The 20,261-nt window shown below is 44.2% G+C and overlaps 1 protein-coding gene across 1 annotated transcript in view; it reads right to left on the reverse strand.

Annotated features, from left to right (window-relative positions):
• LOC126260490 (spondin-2-like) overlaps positions 1-20,261 on the reverse strand; it is a 250,824-nt gene that overhangs the window by 128,133 nt on the left and 102,430 nt on the right. The window lies entirely within an intron of this gene.

The following is a 20,261-nucleotide window of genomic DNA, read 5'->3' on the forward strand; positions in this document are numbered from 1 at the left end:
TGTTTTCATGTGACCCAAATATATTTCATCATCTCTCTGCCTTCGTCAGTGGGCTTCCTTTACTGAAGTCTGCGGAATTTGAACACCTTTTAATTGTTATATATCTTTGACATAGTGTCAGCTGCTGGGGCCGATCTGAATTGTTATATTATTCTGAAATATCAGATATACCAACATCGCTTGTAAATCTTTTTATTGATTACTAGTTTTGACAGACCAGCGCTCTCATCGTCGGATCTTGTAACACATTAAAAGAAATTCATGATATTTGCAAATTTGCAAGTCACTTACTGATACTGTTTTACAATAACACATAGCGAGGAACATGATGTATGTTTTATATTTGTGGTATTTTATGTTTGATGTGCTGATGTTCATTGGTACCTATTATTATAAAACGACGCAAAATCGCTGTGTGACTTGCCCAAGTTTGTAAAGATAATGAACTTCTGTCAATGTCTTACAAGACCCGATGAAGACAGCATATATCTGTCGAAACTGGTAATCAATAAAAAGATTTACAAACGATCTTGGCGTACCTGATATTTCAGAATAATATAATATTTTAAGTGGTAACCAATCTACGAAAACTAGACCTAAAGAGCAGTTTTTGTTTGTTTCTGTCACTAACTTAAATTTACACGCTTGTGTAGGGCCATTTGTACATTATCATGTACTGGTAGCTTGTCATCTGAATTCAGCTAACAGTACATGATAATGTGTAAATGTTCCTACGTAAGTCTATAATGTAAAATAAAGTTAATGACAAAAACAAACAAAAAGTCTATTAAGCCCAATTTTCGTAGGTTAGTTATCACTTAAAATGTGTTCACATTTCACATATTTTATTAAAGGAAACCCACTGATGACGGAGCAGAGGTGCTGAAACACGTTTGGGTCACATGAGAGAACAGTTATTAGCATAACAGGCGGACCTTATATCCAGTAATTTTAACTCGAAATATTGTAAATAGAAGAGCAGAAAGTCCAAATGATGAATAGTACTGCTTTGTTTCTGTACGTGTATTGTCACAAATAAAACGTCGTGCATCTGTATTAATGTCTCTTATTCCCACTTAGACTCTATCGGATTCGTGGTATGGCTCTTAGAAGAGTTTTAATGAATTATTTACTTTCTAAGTTGTCTTTTTATATGTCGCAATGATAAGGTACGCAGCATAATTCTGTTGTGTCGGAATACATTCTTAAGTTTTTAGATACAAATAAGTTATGTAGAAAAAGAGATACAATGTTTTTGGTTCTCCTGACAAATGTGAAATTTAGCGCTTTTCCATTTCTACTGCACAGTTTCGGGAGACGGAAATCACTATTTCGGCCTTCTGTTTTTCATCATCCGTTTCAAGGCAGTGAAGTCAAAATTCAAATGTCTCTAAGCACTATGGGACTTCACATCTGAGGTCACCAGTCCCCTAGACTTCGAACTACTTAAACCTAAGGAGAACCCACACATCCATGCCCGAGGCAGGATTCGAACCTGCGACCGTAGCAGCAGCGCGATTCCGGACTGAAGCGCCTAGAACCGCTCGTCCACAGCGACCGGCGCAGTGTAGTTACCAACACCCAAATCTGCAGATGTCAGACACGCAGATCATTACCAAACATTGTGTCTCGTTGTTGTATGACCCAAAACACCGATTTAGTTCTTGCTGTGTGTTGTCGTCCAATAGAGCGTGCGTAAACGGTAACTGAAGGGAACACCAGAACTACAGACAGTGGGGAAAGCGTACGTGTTACATCGAGTTATGCAGATTGTTCGTAGGTGAGTTGGTATAGCGTCAGATCGCTGTACTGAAGGTCCCAAGTTCGAAACCCCATAAAACTGTTTATGCGTGTAATTGTTATATGGGAGAACATATTTCTGACACGTAAAAGGATGTTTCAGAGTTTGCAGCAATGTTCTTTCGGCAGTCATCTCTCTCTTCGTTAGTACCATACGTTTGCTACTTTCGACTAACGAATTGAAAGCAGAGTGTCAAAAGAATATTGCTACAAACTCCGAAACGTCCTTTTACATAGAAAAATGTTCTCTCATGTAACAGTTTCACTGGTAAACAGTTAAAAGAAATCACCACTCGGAACCATCGATACAACGATCTGACGCTCTACCAATTCACCTATCAGCCATCCTCGTATCTTGATTAACAGATACGCTTTTCCCAATTGCTGCAGTTCATGTTCTTCTGGACGACAGGAGACAACACGAACTAAATGAGTCTTTTGGTTGCTACGGTAATGACACACAACATTTGATACCGATCTGAATGTCTCACGTCTGGAGGAATGGGTGTAAGTGACTGAATAGTCCGTTGGAATTCGATTACTCGATAAATAGTACAATTCTCAAGGTTGTCAATTCAACTAAGTACTTGGGTGTTAAAATTACGAACAACTTCAGTTGGAAAGACCACATAGATAATATTGTGAGGAAGGCGAGCCAAAGTTTGCGTTTCATTGGCAGGACACTTAGAAGATGCAACAAGTCCACTAAAGGAACAGCTTACACTACACTCGTTCGTCCTCTGTTAGAATATTTCTGCGCGGTGTGGGATCCTTACCAGGTGGGATTGACGGAGGACATCGAAAGGGTGCAAAAAAGGGCAGCTCGTTTTGTATTATCACGTAATAGGGGAGAGAGTGTGGCAGATATGATACGCGAATTGGGATGGAAGTCATTAAAGCAAAGACGTTTTTCGTCGCGGCGAGATCTATTTACGAAATTTCAGTCACCAACTTTCTCTTCCGAATGCGAAAATATTTTGTTGAGCCCAACCTACATAGGTTGGAATGATCATCAAAATAAAATAAGAGAAATCAGAGCTCGAACAGAAAGGTTTAGGTGTTCGTTTTTCCCGCGCGCTGTTCGGGAGTGGAATGGTAGAGAGATAGTATGATTGTGGTTCGATGAACCCTCTGCCAAGCACTTAAATGTGAATTGCAGAGTGGTCATGTAGATGTAGATGTAGACGTAGAATATACGATTTTCATCCGTTTACTGACTATGCGAGAGCAGAACTTCCGCATTCCCTGTGTTGTCTTTCAGTGTTGGAGTGGGCGGTGGAGCCGTGGTACGTCAGCACCCGGAACAGCGCGGCGTGTTGATGGGCCACCGGGCGCCGCAGCCGCCGCCGCTTTCGCAAGGGGCGCCCGCCTGGCGCCGAGAGAGCAGAGCCTGCCGACAGGGGTCGTCGGCGGCTCATCACGTCGCATCACACCACCGCCGCGCCGTCACGCCCGCTCTTGGCGGAGGTCAGCGAACGCGGTGGTCCGCGCGTATTTTTAACCACACCAGTGCACCCGCCACTCAAGCTTGGTCCACTCTTCACTCGCGTGAAGCCTCCATAACTTACGCCGCGGGCAGAAATTAGCTCTCCTGAACGAACTCTTAGCCTTGCCAGTGCCAACTAATCAGTTGTACATACAGGGTGTTTCAAAAATGACCGGTATATTTGAAACGGTAATAAAAACTAAACGAGCAGCGATAGAAATACACCGTTTGTTGCAATATGCTTGGGACAACAGTACATTTTCAGGCAGACAAACTTTCGAAATTACAGTAGTTACAATTGTCAACAACAGATGGCGCTGCGGTCTGGGAAACTCTACAGTACGATATTTTCCACATATCCACCATGCGTAGCAATAATATGGCGTAGTCTCTGAATGAAATTACCCGAAACCTTTGACAACGTGTCTGGCGGAATGGCTTCACATGCAGATGAGATGTACTGCTTCATCTGTTCAATTGTTTCTGGATTCTGGCGGTACACCCGGTCTTTCAAGTGTCCCCACAGAAAGAAGTCACAGGGGTTCATGTCTGGCGAATAGGGAGGCCAATCCACGCCGCCTCCTGTATGTTTCGGATAGCCCAAAGCAATCACACGATCATCGAAATATTCATTCACGAAATTAAAGACGTCGGCCGTGCGATGTGGCCGGGCATCATCTTGCATAAACCACGAGGTATTCGCAGTGTCGTCTAAGGCAGTTTGTACCGCCACAAATTCACGAAGAATGTCCAGATAGCGTGATGCAGTAATCGTTTCGGATCTGAAAAATGGGCCAATGATTCCTTTGGAAGACATGGCGGCCCAGACCAGTACTTTTTGAGGATGCAGGGACGATGGGACTGCAACATGGGGCTTTTCGGTTCCCCATATGCGCCAGTTCTGTTTATTGACGAAGCCGTCTAGGTAAAAATAAGCTTCGTCAGTAAACCGAATGCTGCCCACATGCATATCGCCGTCATCAATCCTGTGCACTATATCGTTAGCGAATGTCTCTCGTGCAGCAATGGTAGCGGCGCTGAGGGGTTGCCGCATTTGAATTTTGTATGGATCGGGGTGTAAACTCTGGCGCATGAGACGATACGTGGACGTTGGCGTCATTTGGACCGCAGCTGCAACACGGCGAACGGAAACCCGAGGCCGCTGTTGGATCACCTGCTGCACTAGCTGCGCGTTGCCCTCTGTGGTTGCCGTACGCGGTCGCCCTACCTTTCCAGCACGTTCATCCGTCACGTTCCCAGTCCGTTGAAATTTTTCAAACAGATCCTTTATTGTATCGCTTTTCGGTCCTTTGGTTACATTAAACCTCCGTTGAAAACTTCGTCTTGTTGCAACAACACTGTGTTCTAGGAGGTAGAATTCCAACACCAGAAAAATCCTCTGTTCTAAGGAATAAACCATGTTGTCCACAGCACACTTGCACGTTGTGAACAGCAGACGCTTACAGCAGAAAGACGACGCACAGAATGGCGCACCCACAGACTGCGTTGTCTTCTATATCTTTCACATCACTTGCAGCGCCATCTGTTGTTGAAAATTGTAACTACTGTAATTTCGAAAGTTTGTCCGCCTGAAAATGTACTGTTGTCCCAAGCATATTGCAACAAACGGTGTATTTCTATCGCTGCTCGTTTAGTTTTTATTGCCGTTTCAAATATACCGGTCATTTTTGAAACACCCTGTATACACTACTGGCCATTAAAATTGTTACACCACGAAGATGACGTGCTACAGACGCGAAATTTAACCGACAGTAAGAAGATGTTATGGTATACAAATGGTTAGCTTTTCAGAGCATTCGCACAAGGTAGGCGCCGGTGGCGACACCTACAATGTGCAGACATGAGGAAAGTTTCCAACAATTTTCTCATACACAAACAGCAGTTGACCGGCGTTGCCTGGTGAAACGTTGTTGTGATACCTCGTGTAAGGAGGAGAAATGCGTACCATCACGTTTGCGACTTTGATATAGGTCGGATTGTAGCCTATCGAGATTGCGATTTATCGTATCGCGACATTGCTGCTCGCGTTGGTCGAGATCCAATGACTGTTAGCAGAATATGGAATCGGTGGGTTCAGGAGGTTAATACGGAACGTCGTGCTGGATCCCAACGGCCTCGTATCACTAGCAGTCTAGATGACAGGCATCTTGTCCGCATGGCTGTAACATATCGTGCAGCCACGTCTCGATTCCTGAGTCAACAGATGGGGACGTTTGCAAGACAACAACCATCTGCACGAACAGTTCGACGACGTTTGCAGCAGCACGGACTATCATCTCGGAGACCATGGCTGCGGCTACCCTTGACGCTGCATCACAGACAGGAGCATTTGCGATGGTGTACTCAACGACGAACCTGCGTGCTCCAATGGCAAAACCTCATTTTTTCGGATGAATCCAGGTTCTGTTTAAAGCATCATGGTGGTCGCATCCGTGTTTGGCGACATCGCGGTGAACGCACATTGGAAGCGTGTATTCGTCATCGCCATACTGGGCAATCACCCGGCGTGATGGTATGGGGTGCCATTGGTTACACGTCTCGGTCACCTCTTGTTCGCATTGACGGCACTTTGAACAGTGGACGTTACATTTCAGATGAGTTACGACCCGTGGCACTACCCTTCATTCGATCCCTGCGAAACCCTACATTTCAGCAGGATAAACCACGACCGCATGTTGCAGGTCCTATACGCGCCTTTCTGGGTACAGAAAATGTTCGACTGCTGCCCTGGCCAGCACATTCTCCAGTTCTCTCACCAATTGAAAACGTCTGGTCAATGGTGGCCGAGTAACTAGCTCGTTACAATACGCCAATCACTACTCTTGATGAACTGTGGTATCGTGTCAAGCTGCATGGGAAGCTATACCTGCACACACCATCCAAGCTCTGTTTGACTCAATGCCAAGGCGTATCAAGGTCGTTATTACGGCCAGAGGTTGCTGTTCTGGGTACTGATTTCTCAGGATCTATGCACCCACATTGCGTGAAAATGTAATCACATGTCAGTTCTAGTATAATATATTTGTCCAATGAATTCCCGTTTATTATCCGCATTTCTTCTTGGTGTAGCAGTTTTAATGGCCAGTAGTGTATAATGCCGGTAGTTGAAATTGCGTCACCAGTAAGAAGAATATATAAGAAAATTTTACGTATTGTGAGTATACAATGTACACTGAAGCGCTAAAGAAAACTGGTATAGGTATGCGTATTAAAATACAGAGTTATGTAAACAGGCGGAATACCGCGCTGCGGTCTTCAATGTCTATATCAGACAAGTGTCTAGCGCAGTTGTTAGATTGGTTACTGCTGCTACAATGGCAGGTTATCAAGATTTAAGTGAGTTGGAACGTATTGTTATAGTCGGCGCACGTGCGATGGGACACAGCATTACCTAGGCAGCGATGAAGTGGGGATTTTCCCGTACAACTACTTCATTAGTGTACCGTGAATATTAGGAATCCGGTAAAACATCAAATCTCCGACATCGGCGCGTCCGGAAAAAGATCCTGCAAGAACGGGACCACCGTCGACAAGAAGAGACTCGTTCAACGTGACAGAAGTGCAACCCCTCCGCAAAATTGCTGACTATTTCAGTGCTGGACCATCAACAAATGTCAAGAGTGCGAACCATTTAACGAAGCATCATCGATATGAGCTTTCGGAGCCGAAGGCCCAGTCGTGTATCCTTGATGACTACATGACACGAAGCTTTACGCCGGCCGAAGTGGCCGTGCGGTTAAAGGCGCTGCAGTCTGGAACCGCAAGACCGCTACGGTCGCAGGTTCGAATCCTGCCTCGGGCATGGATGTTTGTGATGTCCTTAGGTTAGTTAGGTTTAACTAGTTCTAAGTTCTAGGGGACTAATGACCTCAGCAGTTGAGTCCCATAGTGCTCAGAGCCATTTTTGAACGAAGCTTTACGCCTCGCCTGGGTCTGGGCTGTTGATGACGCGAAACATGTTGCCTGGTCGTACGAGTCTTGTTTCAAATTGTATCGAGTGGATGGACGTGTACGGGTATGGAGACAACCTCATGAAACAATGGACCCTGCATGTCAGCAGAGTACAGTTCAAACTTGTGGAAACTTTGTAATGGTGTGGAGCGTGTGCAGTTGGAGTGATGTGGGACCCCTGATACTTCTAGAAACGAATCTGACAGGTGACACATACGTAAGTATCCTGTCTGGTCACCTGCATCCATTCATGTCCATTGTGCACTCCGACGGACTTGGGCAATTCCAGCAGGACAAGGTTATAACCCACACTTCCAGAATTGCTACAGAGTGACTCCAGCAACACTCTTCTGAGTTTAAATACTTCCAATGGCCACCAAACTCTCCAGACACCAACATTATTGAGCATATCTGGGATGTCTTGCAACGTGCTGTTCACCCTCGTACTCTTACGGATTTATGGACAGCTCGGCAGGATTCATGGTGTCAGTTACCTCCAGCACTACTTCAGACATTAGTTGAATCCATGCCAGGTAGTGTTGCGGCACTTCTTCTGACTCGCGGGGGCCCTATACGATATTAGGCAACTGTACCAGTTTATTTGTAGTGTAGTAAAAGAAACTGCTGTTAAGTTTCTGTTTGATTTGGGGGTATATAGAGTGCGAAATCTGGCCTACAGAAATGATACCTCTGACAGTATTATGATTAGACGAACCAACAAATGTGCAGCCGCAACTTAGGGTTCTTTACTTGCTCTGGGAAGATGGCTCACTGGAACTACAACATAGGAAATACCAGTTCACTTTGTTAAATGAATAACAAAAAGATTTACTTACCTTGATAAAATTCTTTGTCACAGGGATTGCTTTATAATTTACACTGAGGTGACAAAAGTCATAAGATACCTCCTAACATCGTGTCAGATCTTTGACCCGGCGTAGTGGAGCAACTCGACGTGACAGGAACTCAAGCTAGGTCAGGACAACATCGCCAGTATGTGGTCCTCCGTTATGTAGTTGGAATGTGACGTCACGGAGACGTCAATCATGCAGCACAACTAACAGCCTTTGTAACGAATTCAGTCCAAATTATCGGCTATCAGAACCAGATGAAGTAGTATTGTGTAACCAATGGCACGCCATACCAAACCGCTAGGTGCTGGGCCCGTGAGACAATGACGAACGATAGCTGGTAACTTTCGCTCTTTCGGAGCCTTCACACGTGGATACATTCATCGTGATGCTGTAAGAAAAACCGTGGCTGGAATACGACTTGGTGCTACTCCTGTATTAGGCGCACCACTGTTTGCTGTCGCGTTAAAGAAAGCCGCAACAATAGTCGCCGTGCTGACTGCCCATGGTGTTCCAGATTTTCCTCTGTCTCTGTGAGGTACTTGTCTTTCTGCGAATTCCTGACACTAGGTGAGGAACTGACTGTACAAACCCGCATGGCGAGCATAAAACTTGTCTGACCTCTCGGGCTATACTCACGTGGGGCCAGTGAGATCCAACAAAGCGTTAAGGATGGCCCTCCTGAAACCATCGATTCTATATTCGCTTGACTGTCGTAGGGTCGAGACGAACACAAGAAACAATATCAGGAAGTGATAAACCTCATCGTTTATGAGTGACGGTCCTTCCTACAAGATATTCTCACAAACAACCTACATTCAAATGCTGTTTCTGAACGAGAAAACCGCTGCATATTAATTCCTTGCATACAGAATGCCAATACCTTTACTCTTATCTAGTTTGTGCAATTACCTTGAAATGCTAGTCATTTGCATATACAGTCATGCAGCATATGTCAATTTACCGTTTGCTGCATGCAGCTTTTAATGGCCAGCAGAGTATTTTCATGTGCATAATAGGTGTCATAGCAAGGTCGTCTCATTTACATGTATATTTCTCGGTGGTGCAGTTTTTACAAACGTTAGTCTGTTTATGCAGGGAAAAAGCAGTCCAACAAGTTATAGAGAAAGAGAGAGCCGGAGGTCGGAAATAGATAACACAACAAAGAATACAAAATTTGGAAGGACACAAAGAACGCAAGTTCAAATTAGATGTCACTGGAGTGAAATTATATAAGGGAACTGTAAGATAATTTTGAACAGTTATCACAGATTCGAGATCGGACTATCATGTGCCTGCAGAAGTACGGAAAAAGGATAAATACGGGAAATATTGTTTGGGTATTGCCATATTCACACTTCTAGCAGGCGGAAGGACTGTAGACGCTTCGTCCATAGCCTGACGTGAAGCTGTCAGCTTTTGACATCTACACTACGAAAATTACCTGTTACATTTGTCAGCTTCCTATTTCTCTTACTTTTTTTTGGGGTGGGGGGTGGGGGGGGGGGATGCGGCCCGCCACAAAGTTCTCTCCTGTGTCAACCTCTTCATCTCAGGCTTATGACCACAGCAGTTGAGTCCCATAGTGCTCAGAGCCATTTGAATCTTCATCTCAAAGTAGCACTTGCAACCTACGTCCTCCATTAGATGCTGGATGTATTCCAATATCTGTCTTCCTCTACAGGTTTTGCCCTCTACAGTTCCCTCTAGTACCATGGAAGTCATTCCCTCATGTCTTAACCATAGAGTAAATATCTCTGGAGTGAGCATTGCGTTCTGCGCATGTTGTCAACATTAAACCAGGATTGTCACGTGATCTCGGGACTTCGCTGTGCGTGTGTTCTTTCTGCAGCGTTTGAAGTTTATAATACCAAGAGTTTTTGTTGTGTTTCACCGTTTGTTGATAGTGTAATAGCGATGGTGAATTACTGTTGTTGCTACGGAAGCAAAGAAAAATATGTGAAAGGAGGGATAGTAACTTTTCATGGGAACATTCCATATAGCTCTAATTATAGTTTTCATTTTAGTAAGAGACACTGTATACGTTTAAAAATTTCGAGATGCATTATAATTAAGACTTGATTCTGTAGACCTATTTTTCTACGATTTTATGACTATATAATAGATATTACGGCTCGTACAAAAGCTTACAAACAATCTCTTCCTCTCGTAAATTTGCTAGTGGAACAGGAAAGGGAAAGTTTAGTTGTTTCAGTAAATACTATCCTCCATGCATTTATCAGTGACTTGTCAATTATGTATATAGATTACTCAGTCTACTATTTATTTAATTAACTGGGAGCAAGTACTTAAAATGCGTTAAATAAATACCTCAAAGTGCCACCAGTAAGAAAAATTGTGCTTTAGGTCGCAAAAACGAGAAAATAAATACGCAGAAATACAAGAAAAAAGGACGAATTAGCAGGGATATAATCGCTAATGTGTGGTAAATTCGTGCGAAAGTACTAACGTACTGTCAAGTCGTTTTGCAGGACTATCACTGCAAAAATGTACTTCAGGCTCTGTAATACTATAAAGTGTGGTATCATACCAAAAACTACCAAAAATCGAGTGCATCTGAACTATGACACCTATCGCAAAGAAGCAGAATGTAATATCACTTGCCCTTAAAAGTTACGTAGCTGGTTTATTCCCGGTATCAAATGGATACTGTTAAAATGTCTGCGCAACATATATAAATAATCCACGACAGGTACAAAAAGAATCCGTCAATACTAGAGATGTAGTGACATGCTACGACGTCCCGAGATCACGTGACCAGGCCGGCAATGTATGTTGACAACACAAAATCTGTTCTGCGCATGTGAGTGCTCACTCCAGAGATATTTACTCTATGGTCTTAACAGATGACCTATTATCCTATCCCTATCCTTATCAGTGTTTTCCACAGATTCATTTCTTCTTTGGTCCTGCGCAGAACCTCCTCAATCCTTACCTTATCAGTCCGCCTAATGTTCACGATTCTTCTGTAGCACCACATCTCAAATGCTTCGATTCTCTTCTGTTGCGGTTTTCTCACAGTCCATGTTTCACTACCATACAATGCTGTATTCCAGACGTAAATTCTCAGAAATTTCTTCCTCAAATTCAGGGCTATGTTTGATACTAGTAGACTTCTTTTCGCCAGGATGCCCTTTTTCCAGCGCTAAACCGCTTTTGATGTTCTTCTTTCTTCGTCCGTAATTGGTTATTTTGCCGCGTAGGAAGCAGAATTCCTCAACTTCATCTACTTCATGACCATCAATCCTGCAATCCTGATGTTAAGTTTCTCACTGCTCTCATTTCTGCTACTTATCATTACTTTTGTCTTTCTTCGATTTACTCTCAATCCATATTCTGCATTCATTAGGCTGTTCCTTCCATTCAGCAGATCATGTAATTCTTCTTCACTTTCACTCAGAATAGCAATGTCATTAACGAATCGTATCATTGTTATCCTTCCACCTTGAAATTTAATTCCACTCCTGTACCTTTCTTTTAATTCCATTATTGCTTCTTCGATGTACAGATTGAACAGTTGGGGTGGGGGGTGAGAAAAACTACATTCCTGTCTTACACCCTTTTTAATCCGAGCACTTATTTCTTGGTTGTCCATTCATATTACTGCCTCTTGGCTCTCGTACATATTGTACATTACCCGACTCTCCGTATAGCTTACTCCTATTGTTCTCAGAATTTCGAACATCTTGCACGATTTTACATTGTCGAACGCTTTTTCCAAGTCGACAAATCCTATGAACGTGTCTTGATTTTTCTGTAGTCTTGATTTTTCTGTAGTCTTGCTTTCGTTATCAAACGCAACATCAGAGTTGTCCCTCTGGTGCCTTTACCTTTCCTAAACCCAAACTGCTGGCACATCCTCAATTTTGTTTTCCATTCTTCTGTATATTATTCTTGTCATCAACTTGGATGCATAAGCTGTTAAGCTGATTGTGCGATAAATCTCACACTTGTCAGCTCTTCCCGTCTTCGGAATTGTGTCGATGATATTTTTCCGAAAGCCAGATGGTATGTCACCATACTCATACATTTCTACACACCAAAGTGATTAGTCGTTTCGTTGCCACTTAGCCCAGTGATTTTAGAAATTCTGATGGAATATTATCTATCCCTTGTGCCTTAATTGATCTTAAGTCCTCCATAGCTCTTTTAAATTCTGATTCTAATACTATATCCCCTATCTCTTCTAAATCGACTCCTTTTTCTTCTTCTATCACCTCAGACAAATCTTTTTATGTTATGCGTCTCCTAACTCGAGAGCAATTTTGCTGTTATAGTCTGTGCCTACTAGTCGATATGTGTGATGCAGTCAACTGTTGCTCAGTTGTGGTGGTGTGCCTTATCTATGCTTTTTGGTGAGCAGTAAGGCTGACCAGGGAGGGAGAAGTGTGGTCGCTGTTTGAATGCGGAACACAAGCCTCTGTTCTACTCTGTTCTGTGGTGTGTTCTACACAAGGTGGAAGTGTGGCTGCTCCGGGGTAATCTACATCTACATCTACATCTACACGATTACTCTGCAATTCACAATTAAATGCTTGGCAGAGGGTTCATCGAACCACAATCATACTATCTCTCTACCATTCCACTCCCGAACAGCGCGCGGGAAAGACGAACACCTAAACCTTTCTGTTCGAGCTCTGATTTCTCTTATTTTATTTTGATGATCATTCCAACCTATGTAGGTTGGGCTCAACAAAATATTTTCGCATTCGGAAGAGAAAGTTGGTGACTGAAATTTCGTAAATAGATCTCGCCGTGACGAAAAACGTCTTTGCTGTAATGACTTCCATCCCAATTCGCGTATCATATCTGCCACACTCTCTCGCCTATTACGTGATAATACAAAACGAGCTACCCTTTTTTGCACCCTTTCGATGTCCTCCGTCAATCCCACCTGGTAAGGATCCCACACCGCGCAGAAATATTCTAACAGAGGACGAACGAGTGTAGTGTAAGCTGTCTCTTTAGTGGACTTGTTGCATCTTCTAAGTGTCCTGCCAATGAAACGCAACCTTTGGCTCACCTTCCCCACAATATTATCTATGTGGTCTTTCCAACTGAAGTTGTTCGTAATTTTAACACCCAGGTACTTAGTTGAATTGACAGCCTTGAGAATTGCACTATTTATCGAGTAATCGAATTCCAATGGATTTCTTTTGGAACTCATGTGGATCACCTCACACTTTTCTCGAGAGAGAAAGAAATTGGTTGGTGGTTGCAACTGGGAGTTGTATGTCAAATATTATAATGAGAATTGTGATCTCCATTCTCTAGTCAAATGGCTCTGAGCACTATGGGTCTTAACAGCTGAGGTCATCAGTCCCCTAGAACTTAGAACTACTTAAACCTAACTAACCTAAGGACAACACACACACCCATGACCGAGGCAGAATTCGAACCTGCGACCCTAGCGGTCACGCGGCTCCAGACTGTCGCGCCTAGAACCGCTGGGCTACTCCGGCCGGCCATTGTCTAGTCAGGAGCGACGAGTAATAAGATTAAATAGGCTGCAATGCGCTGCTTGGCGTGCTATGTGGGAGGAAGATACTTACGTCTGTGCTAAACCATTCTGAGTAATATTGTGGGACATGCAGTTAAATGTAGGCCCGTATTCCTTTTCTGTACGTTATGCGTTTGATTCATGGGCGAGCTATTCGGACCCGTTCTTCACTCATCCAACGATTCCTTGTATTTTTATCGGTTTCATGACTGCTTTGTGAACAAGGCCTCTGTCTTGCAGTGTTGTAGATGCCACGTGCTTCATGTAACTTTAACTATGTTTTTCACGTAAAATGACTATGTCTTTGGGTTGCAATAATTAACAACTGACGCAAAATATTTCCACATTCACACCAGGTTGGCGCCGCTGGCGACACCTACAATGTGCTGACATGAGGAAGGTTTCCAACCGATTTCTCATACACAAACAGCAGTTGACCGGCGTTGCCTGGTGAAACGCTGTTGTGATGCCTCGTGTAAGGAGGAGAAATGCGTACCATCACGTTTCCGACTTCGATAAAGGTCGGATTGTGGCCTATCGCAATTGCAGTTTATCGTATCGCGACATTGCTGCTCGCGTTGGTCGAGATCCAATGACTGTTAGCAGAATATGGAATCGGTGGGTTCAGGAGGGTAATACGAAACACCGTGCTGGATCCCAACGGCCTCGAATCACTAGCAGTCGAGATGACAGGCATCTTATCCGCATGGCTGTAACGGATCGTGCAGCCACGTCTCGATCCCTGAGGCAACAGATGGGGACGTTTGCAAGACAACAACCATCTCCATGAACAGTTCGACGACGTTTGCAGCAGCATGGACTATCAGCTCGGAGATCATGGCTGCGGTTAACCCTGACGCTGCATCACAGACACGAGCGCCTGCGATGGTGTACTCAATGACGATCCTGGGTGCACGAATGGCAATACGTCATTTTTTCGGATGAATCCAGGTTCTGTTTACAGCATCATAATGGTCGCATCCGTGTGTGGCGACATCGCGGTGAACGCACATTGGAACGTGTATTCGTCATCGCCACCCGGCGTGATGGTATGGGGTGCCATTGGTTATACGTCTCAGTCACCTCTTGTTCGCATTGACGGCACTTTGAACAGTGGACGTTACATTTCAGATCTGTTACGATCCGTGTCTCTACCCTTCGTTCTATATCCGCGAAACCCTACATTTCAGCAGGATAATGCACGACCGCATGTTGCAGGTCCTGTACGGGCCTTTCTGGATACAGAAAATGTTCGACTGCTGCCCTGGCCAGCACATTCTCAAGATCTCTCACCAATTGAAAACGTCTGGTCAATGGTGGCCGAGCAACTGGCTCGACACAATACGTCAGTCACTACTCTTTATGAACTGTGGTATCGTGTTGAAGCTGCATGAGCTGCTGCACCTGTACACGCCATCCAAGCTCTGGTTGACACAATGCCCAGGCGCATCAAGGCCGTTATTATGGCCAGAGGTGGTTGTTGTGGGTACTGATTTCTCAGGATCTATGCACCGAAATTGGGTGAAAATGTAATCAGATGTCAGTTCTAATACAATATATTTGTCCAATGAATACCCGTGTATCATCTGCATTTCTTCTTGGTGTAACAATTTTAATGGGCAGTAGTGTATGTATGTGTGCATGTAGGTATGTATATTCCACATTGTCTTCTAAACCAATGGATCGATTTCAACCAAACTTGCTACACATACCATTTACTATCTGGAAATAATCACTGTGGGGGATATAACCACCCATCTATCAAAGATGTGGTTGTAAAAGCAGTGTAGCCCACGACGCGAGAATACCCATACTTCAGTCATCCAAGTTTGAGTATGAGTGCATTTAGATACTTGAAATACACCTTACTCATAATTTCAAGCCTTAACGAATCTTTTTCTCGCTGACGGCCCCGAAAATGGTGAAAAGGAATAAGTTTGTCGCTTACTACATTCTCGCTGTTCATGCAGTAGAGCTGCCACATGAAACATGACGATTTTATTTATCACCAATACTTCTTCCCTATTAACTGTATTTGTGGCACATTTTTCAGACAGTAATCTTATGTACCACTGAATGTAACAGAAAAATTACTCCACTTTACGAGACGTATTTCAGGAGATACGACCTCATTAACAATAAATACATAAGAAACTACCGCATCATACAAGACTTTTAAATTTATTACTCCGTTGCTTCTTATTCTACATGTAAAGTGATGGGGGATCACTATTGTTAGCTGCAGTGGGGCATCAAGCGGACTCAGCGGCGACAAGCTACACTTTTCGCAAACAGTCTCCATATTTGCGCTGAACGCACCTACAAAAAGACATCATTGTGCAACACATAGTTCAGGAGATAAGACGTAAATTCGAGAAACTGCCGCATCATGTACGACATTTTAATTTATTACTTCTTTACTACTATCTCTATTTAAAACACGTTTCGCAGACAGTAGGCACATGTACTACTGCTTGTACCTGCAAAATTATATCATTCTACAGCACATAGATCAGGAGATGCGACGTAATAAACATTAAGTTGCGTGAAAATGAATCTGCTGAGTGAAATTCGATGCACATACAGGTGAAGTATGTGTTCAAATACGAGTGAAATATTTACGAAAGACATTTGACACGTGTGTATGCACATATTAAACCCGTGGAACTACTTCAATGAAATTTGGTATACATATTCGTTACTGTGTGGGTAAGGACCTCCTATCAGGATGAGTGTGATAACCTGGAGAGAGAAGGGGGGACGAAGCGATCGACAAACAGCGGGGGGGGGGGGGGGGAGGGAGGAGGAGATAGGCACTGCACTGATAGAAGGAGGAGGTGATAGACACAGAGGAATGGGAAATAATAGGGAGGGAAGGAGGTGGACAGAGAAAAAGAAAGAGGATGAAATGGAGAGAGACAGGGAGAGGAAGAGACAGACAGGAAGATGGGAGAGGACGAGTTGAACAGACAGAGATGGAGGAGACAACGGACAGAAATAGGTGAGGAGAAAACGGACAGAAAGAGGGGAGAGACGGACATAGAAAGGAAAGAGGAGACAGACAGAGAGAAGGAGAGGAAGAGGCAGGCAGAAAGGTTGAGGAAGAGGAGGAGGAGATGAACAGACAGAGGGGTAGGAGGAAATGGAAAGAGAAATGGAAGAGTAGAAGATGGTCAGAGAGAGGGACAGAAGGAGATGGATAGGCAGTGGTGGATAGAGAGAGGGAGAAGTGGAGGTGATAGACGGGAGGGATGTATAGAGAGAGGAGGGATGAGAGATGGATAAAGAAAGAAGGGATGGTTAGAGAAAGGGGGCAGGTGATAGAGAGAGGGGTACGGAGGAGATGGACAGGCAGAAGAGGCAAGAAGAGATGGACAGAGGGGAAAGGAAGAGATAGACATAGAGAGGAGGGAAGAGGAGATGGAGTGATAGAAGACTGGAATAAATAAATAACCAGGAAATGCTGAGTGTCTCAGCTAGTCGTATACAAAGTTTCATATAGCGTTTTCGTACTACTCAGTAGTTTCAGTACGTTTGTAGAAAAGATTTAAACTATGAGCTAAGCGTGTTCAATACACATGTTCTCCTATAAGGCGAAGCGTATTAAACTTTTCGTAAGTCAAATAATAATTCTGTTGTTAGAAAACCCGACTATTAAGATGAATTTAAACATTTATTAAGCCCAGGTTAACCATTTCACAAAGTAGATGGTATCTGTGTTAACTTGCTGTTGAAATGAGGCCACATCGCGTTATAGAAATACTTTAATGGGTCAGTATTCAGAGAGAAGAAAAGGAATTTAGTCAGATTTTAACCAATCACAGGCCGCGCACATCTATAAGGTAAAGCAAAACTTCCCAGCAGATTAAAACAGTGTCCCAGAACTTTGCCTCTCATGTAAGTCACTTGACTTACACCAATACCTTTTTGCTGCTATCCAAACTACCCTGAGAGACTATCACTGCCAGAAGAAGTGATATAGCAAGTGAAAGACAAAGATTTTGGCTTCGAGAATCAGTCTCGCATACAGTTTTAATCTGGCAGTTAGGTCAACGCTCACTCTGCTGCAGAGTGAATATTCATTTTGCCTGCATTACAATTTGCACTTCATGAGCTCCAATAGCAAGCCATCGGGCAAAACTGGGAGCAAGAGACTTATCAAGAGAATGGCGAGAGCACAGAAGGGGAGCAGAAAACTGACTGGAAGAAAATACATGTTTCTTTTCTTCAAAAGTGGACTTAAAAATATAATATATTACTTGTCCCACAATGGACCTGTTACTATATCAGTACTTCTCAAAAATATGCTATTGACAGAAGGCGCCTCATTTTTTTTCATTTTTTTTTTTTTGTGCCGACTGGAGTGAGGCGTGAAGATGTAGAAAATTGTTCAAATGGCTCTGAGCACTATGGGACTTAACATCTGAAGTCATCAGTCCCCTAGAACTTAGAACTACTTAAACCTAACTAACCTAAGGACATCACACACATCCATGCCCGAGGCAGGATTCGAACCTGCAATCGTAGCAATAGCGCGGTTCCGGACTGAAACGCCTAGAACCGCTCGGCCACACCGGCCAGCGAAGATGTAGAAAGTAAGCAAAAAAGTGGAGGGTACATGTGATTTACCTGCAGCACTGGCCGGTGATTCTGCGTTTCACAAGTTTCGGTTGATGTGATCTACTGTGTAAATAAAAAATAATTCAAGAACGTCCCCCCTGTGTCTGACTTGACAATGTTGCTGGATTTGTGGCTGCAGACAGCTCTACTCTGCTTATATACCAATAAGCTAAACCCCCATGTAAACAGTCGTATTCTCTGCCTTTGGAAACCGTCCGCATCGCTCACTCATCTAGTGTTGTGAGACCACTGGGAGTAGCTCTTACTTATGTACAAGCTTTGTACATTCTAATTTTCCCACTGGGAAAACATAACCTAAAGCATTGAAAGGTTGAAGTTTCTGTGCTAACTACTGTGCTACAGTTTTGGGTAAAAATGTAGCACAGTGGTTAGCAAAGAAACAACCTTTCAATGCTTTAGTGTATGTGTTCCAAAATGGTTCAAATGGCTCTAAGCACTATGGGACTTAACATCTGAGGTCATCAGTCCCCTAGACTTAACTACTTTAACCTAACTATCCTAAAGACATCATACACATCCATGCCAGAGGCAGGATTCGAACCTGCAATTGTAGCAACAGCGCGGTTCCGGACTGAAACGCCTAGAACCCCTCGGCCACAGCGGCCGGCTATGTTTTCTCAGTCGGAAAAAAATTAGAATATAAAAAGCTTGTACATAAGTAAGAGCTACTTCCATTTAGTTCTTGCCTCAGATCTCACTGGACAATCGTTTTCACTATGCCTCCCATTCCTACCCATATGGACGTGTCACTCGTACGCTCGTATCTGAGTGTGGAATAAACTACAACAAGATAGTATTACTGGAGTGGGGGGATTCCTCCAAATCCTTGAGCGTCATGCACTCGGCCTTCCGTATATGCCTCCCGTCCCCCATGCGGATCCTCTATGACCTCATTCCTTTCCCCTATCTGCTCCTGTTCCTCGAACATATCCGCATACTCTACACCTCCCGCCGCCTTGATCCCCCTCACCCCCTGGTTGCTCCTCTCCTCTTCCATCCCCGCCCCCTGCCACGTCTTCACTGTTGTGTCCCCCCTACCCTCCATCTCCACACCCTTCATCTCCTTTCCCAAGGTGGCTTCCATCAACTCCCCCTCCCAGATGATGCACTCTCCCTCCATTTATCCCTCCTATCAACTCTTATCGTCACCCCCTCTCCTTTCCTCTGTCCTTTTCCTGGGCTCCCTCTCCCCCCCCTTCCATCCTCTTTTTTTCCCACCTACCCTCTCTCTGCCCCCTTTCTCTCCCCCAAGTCCTTTTGCATTTCCCTCCTCTACCCTGCCCCTCCCCCCCTTATGAGTCCTCTCCCTCCTTTGGTTCCCCCCCTTTCGTTTTTCCTCTCCCCCCTCCTTGTTCCCCCCCCCCCTCTTCATCTGCCCAGGTCCCCCCCCCCTCCCCATCTGCCCTCGGCTATGGTGTGTTATCTTTGCGTCGACATTTTAGTACAGTGTTTACAGTGAGTGTTCAGTGTCGTGTGTCTTCTCCAAAGTGTTGCGAACGGACATCATACTGTCACTGGGTGTGATTTTTATACCTCTTGTGAACAGAAACCAGACTGTCGCCATGTTTTTTTAATTGTCTGTCTACTATGTTACCTGTCTGCCTCCTGTGTATTTTATTAGCTTTGCCAACCCTTTGCTTTATGTTTTAACTTTCCCCAATTTTCCGCAGTTTTATCGCCTGCTTTTGTTGTTTCTTATCTTTTTTCTTACGTTTTAAAATGTCTGTAGGCTGCAGAGCAGCGTAATAAGCTGCTGCCAGCCCGCCCCCTTCGGGGGGAATCGAAATACCATACAGGAAAAAAAAAAGTGGGGAGTGGACGGGAGGGAGGAATTTTGGCAGTTCCATCAGGGGTGCAGGCTCTGAATACGTACAGGGGGCCTTGTAAACGGACACTGCTTCTGGCGCTGTCTCGGACAGCCGGCGCTCGGCGGTACGGGTGCTGCGCGTTGCCGCGGCCGGCCGAGCGGCGTCCACGACCTACACCAAGG

Source organism: Schistocerca nitens, chromosome 5 (assembly GCF_023898315.1).
Source record: "Schistocerca nitens isolate TAMUIC-IGC-003100 chromosome 5, iqSchNite1.1, whole genome shotgun sequence".
Taxonomy (NCBI): Eukaryota; Metazoa; Arthropoda; class Insecta; order Orthoptera; family Acrididae; genus Schistocerca; species Schistocerca nitens.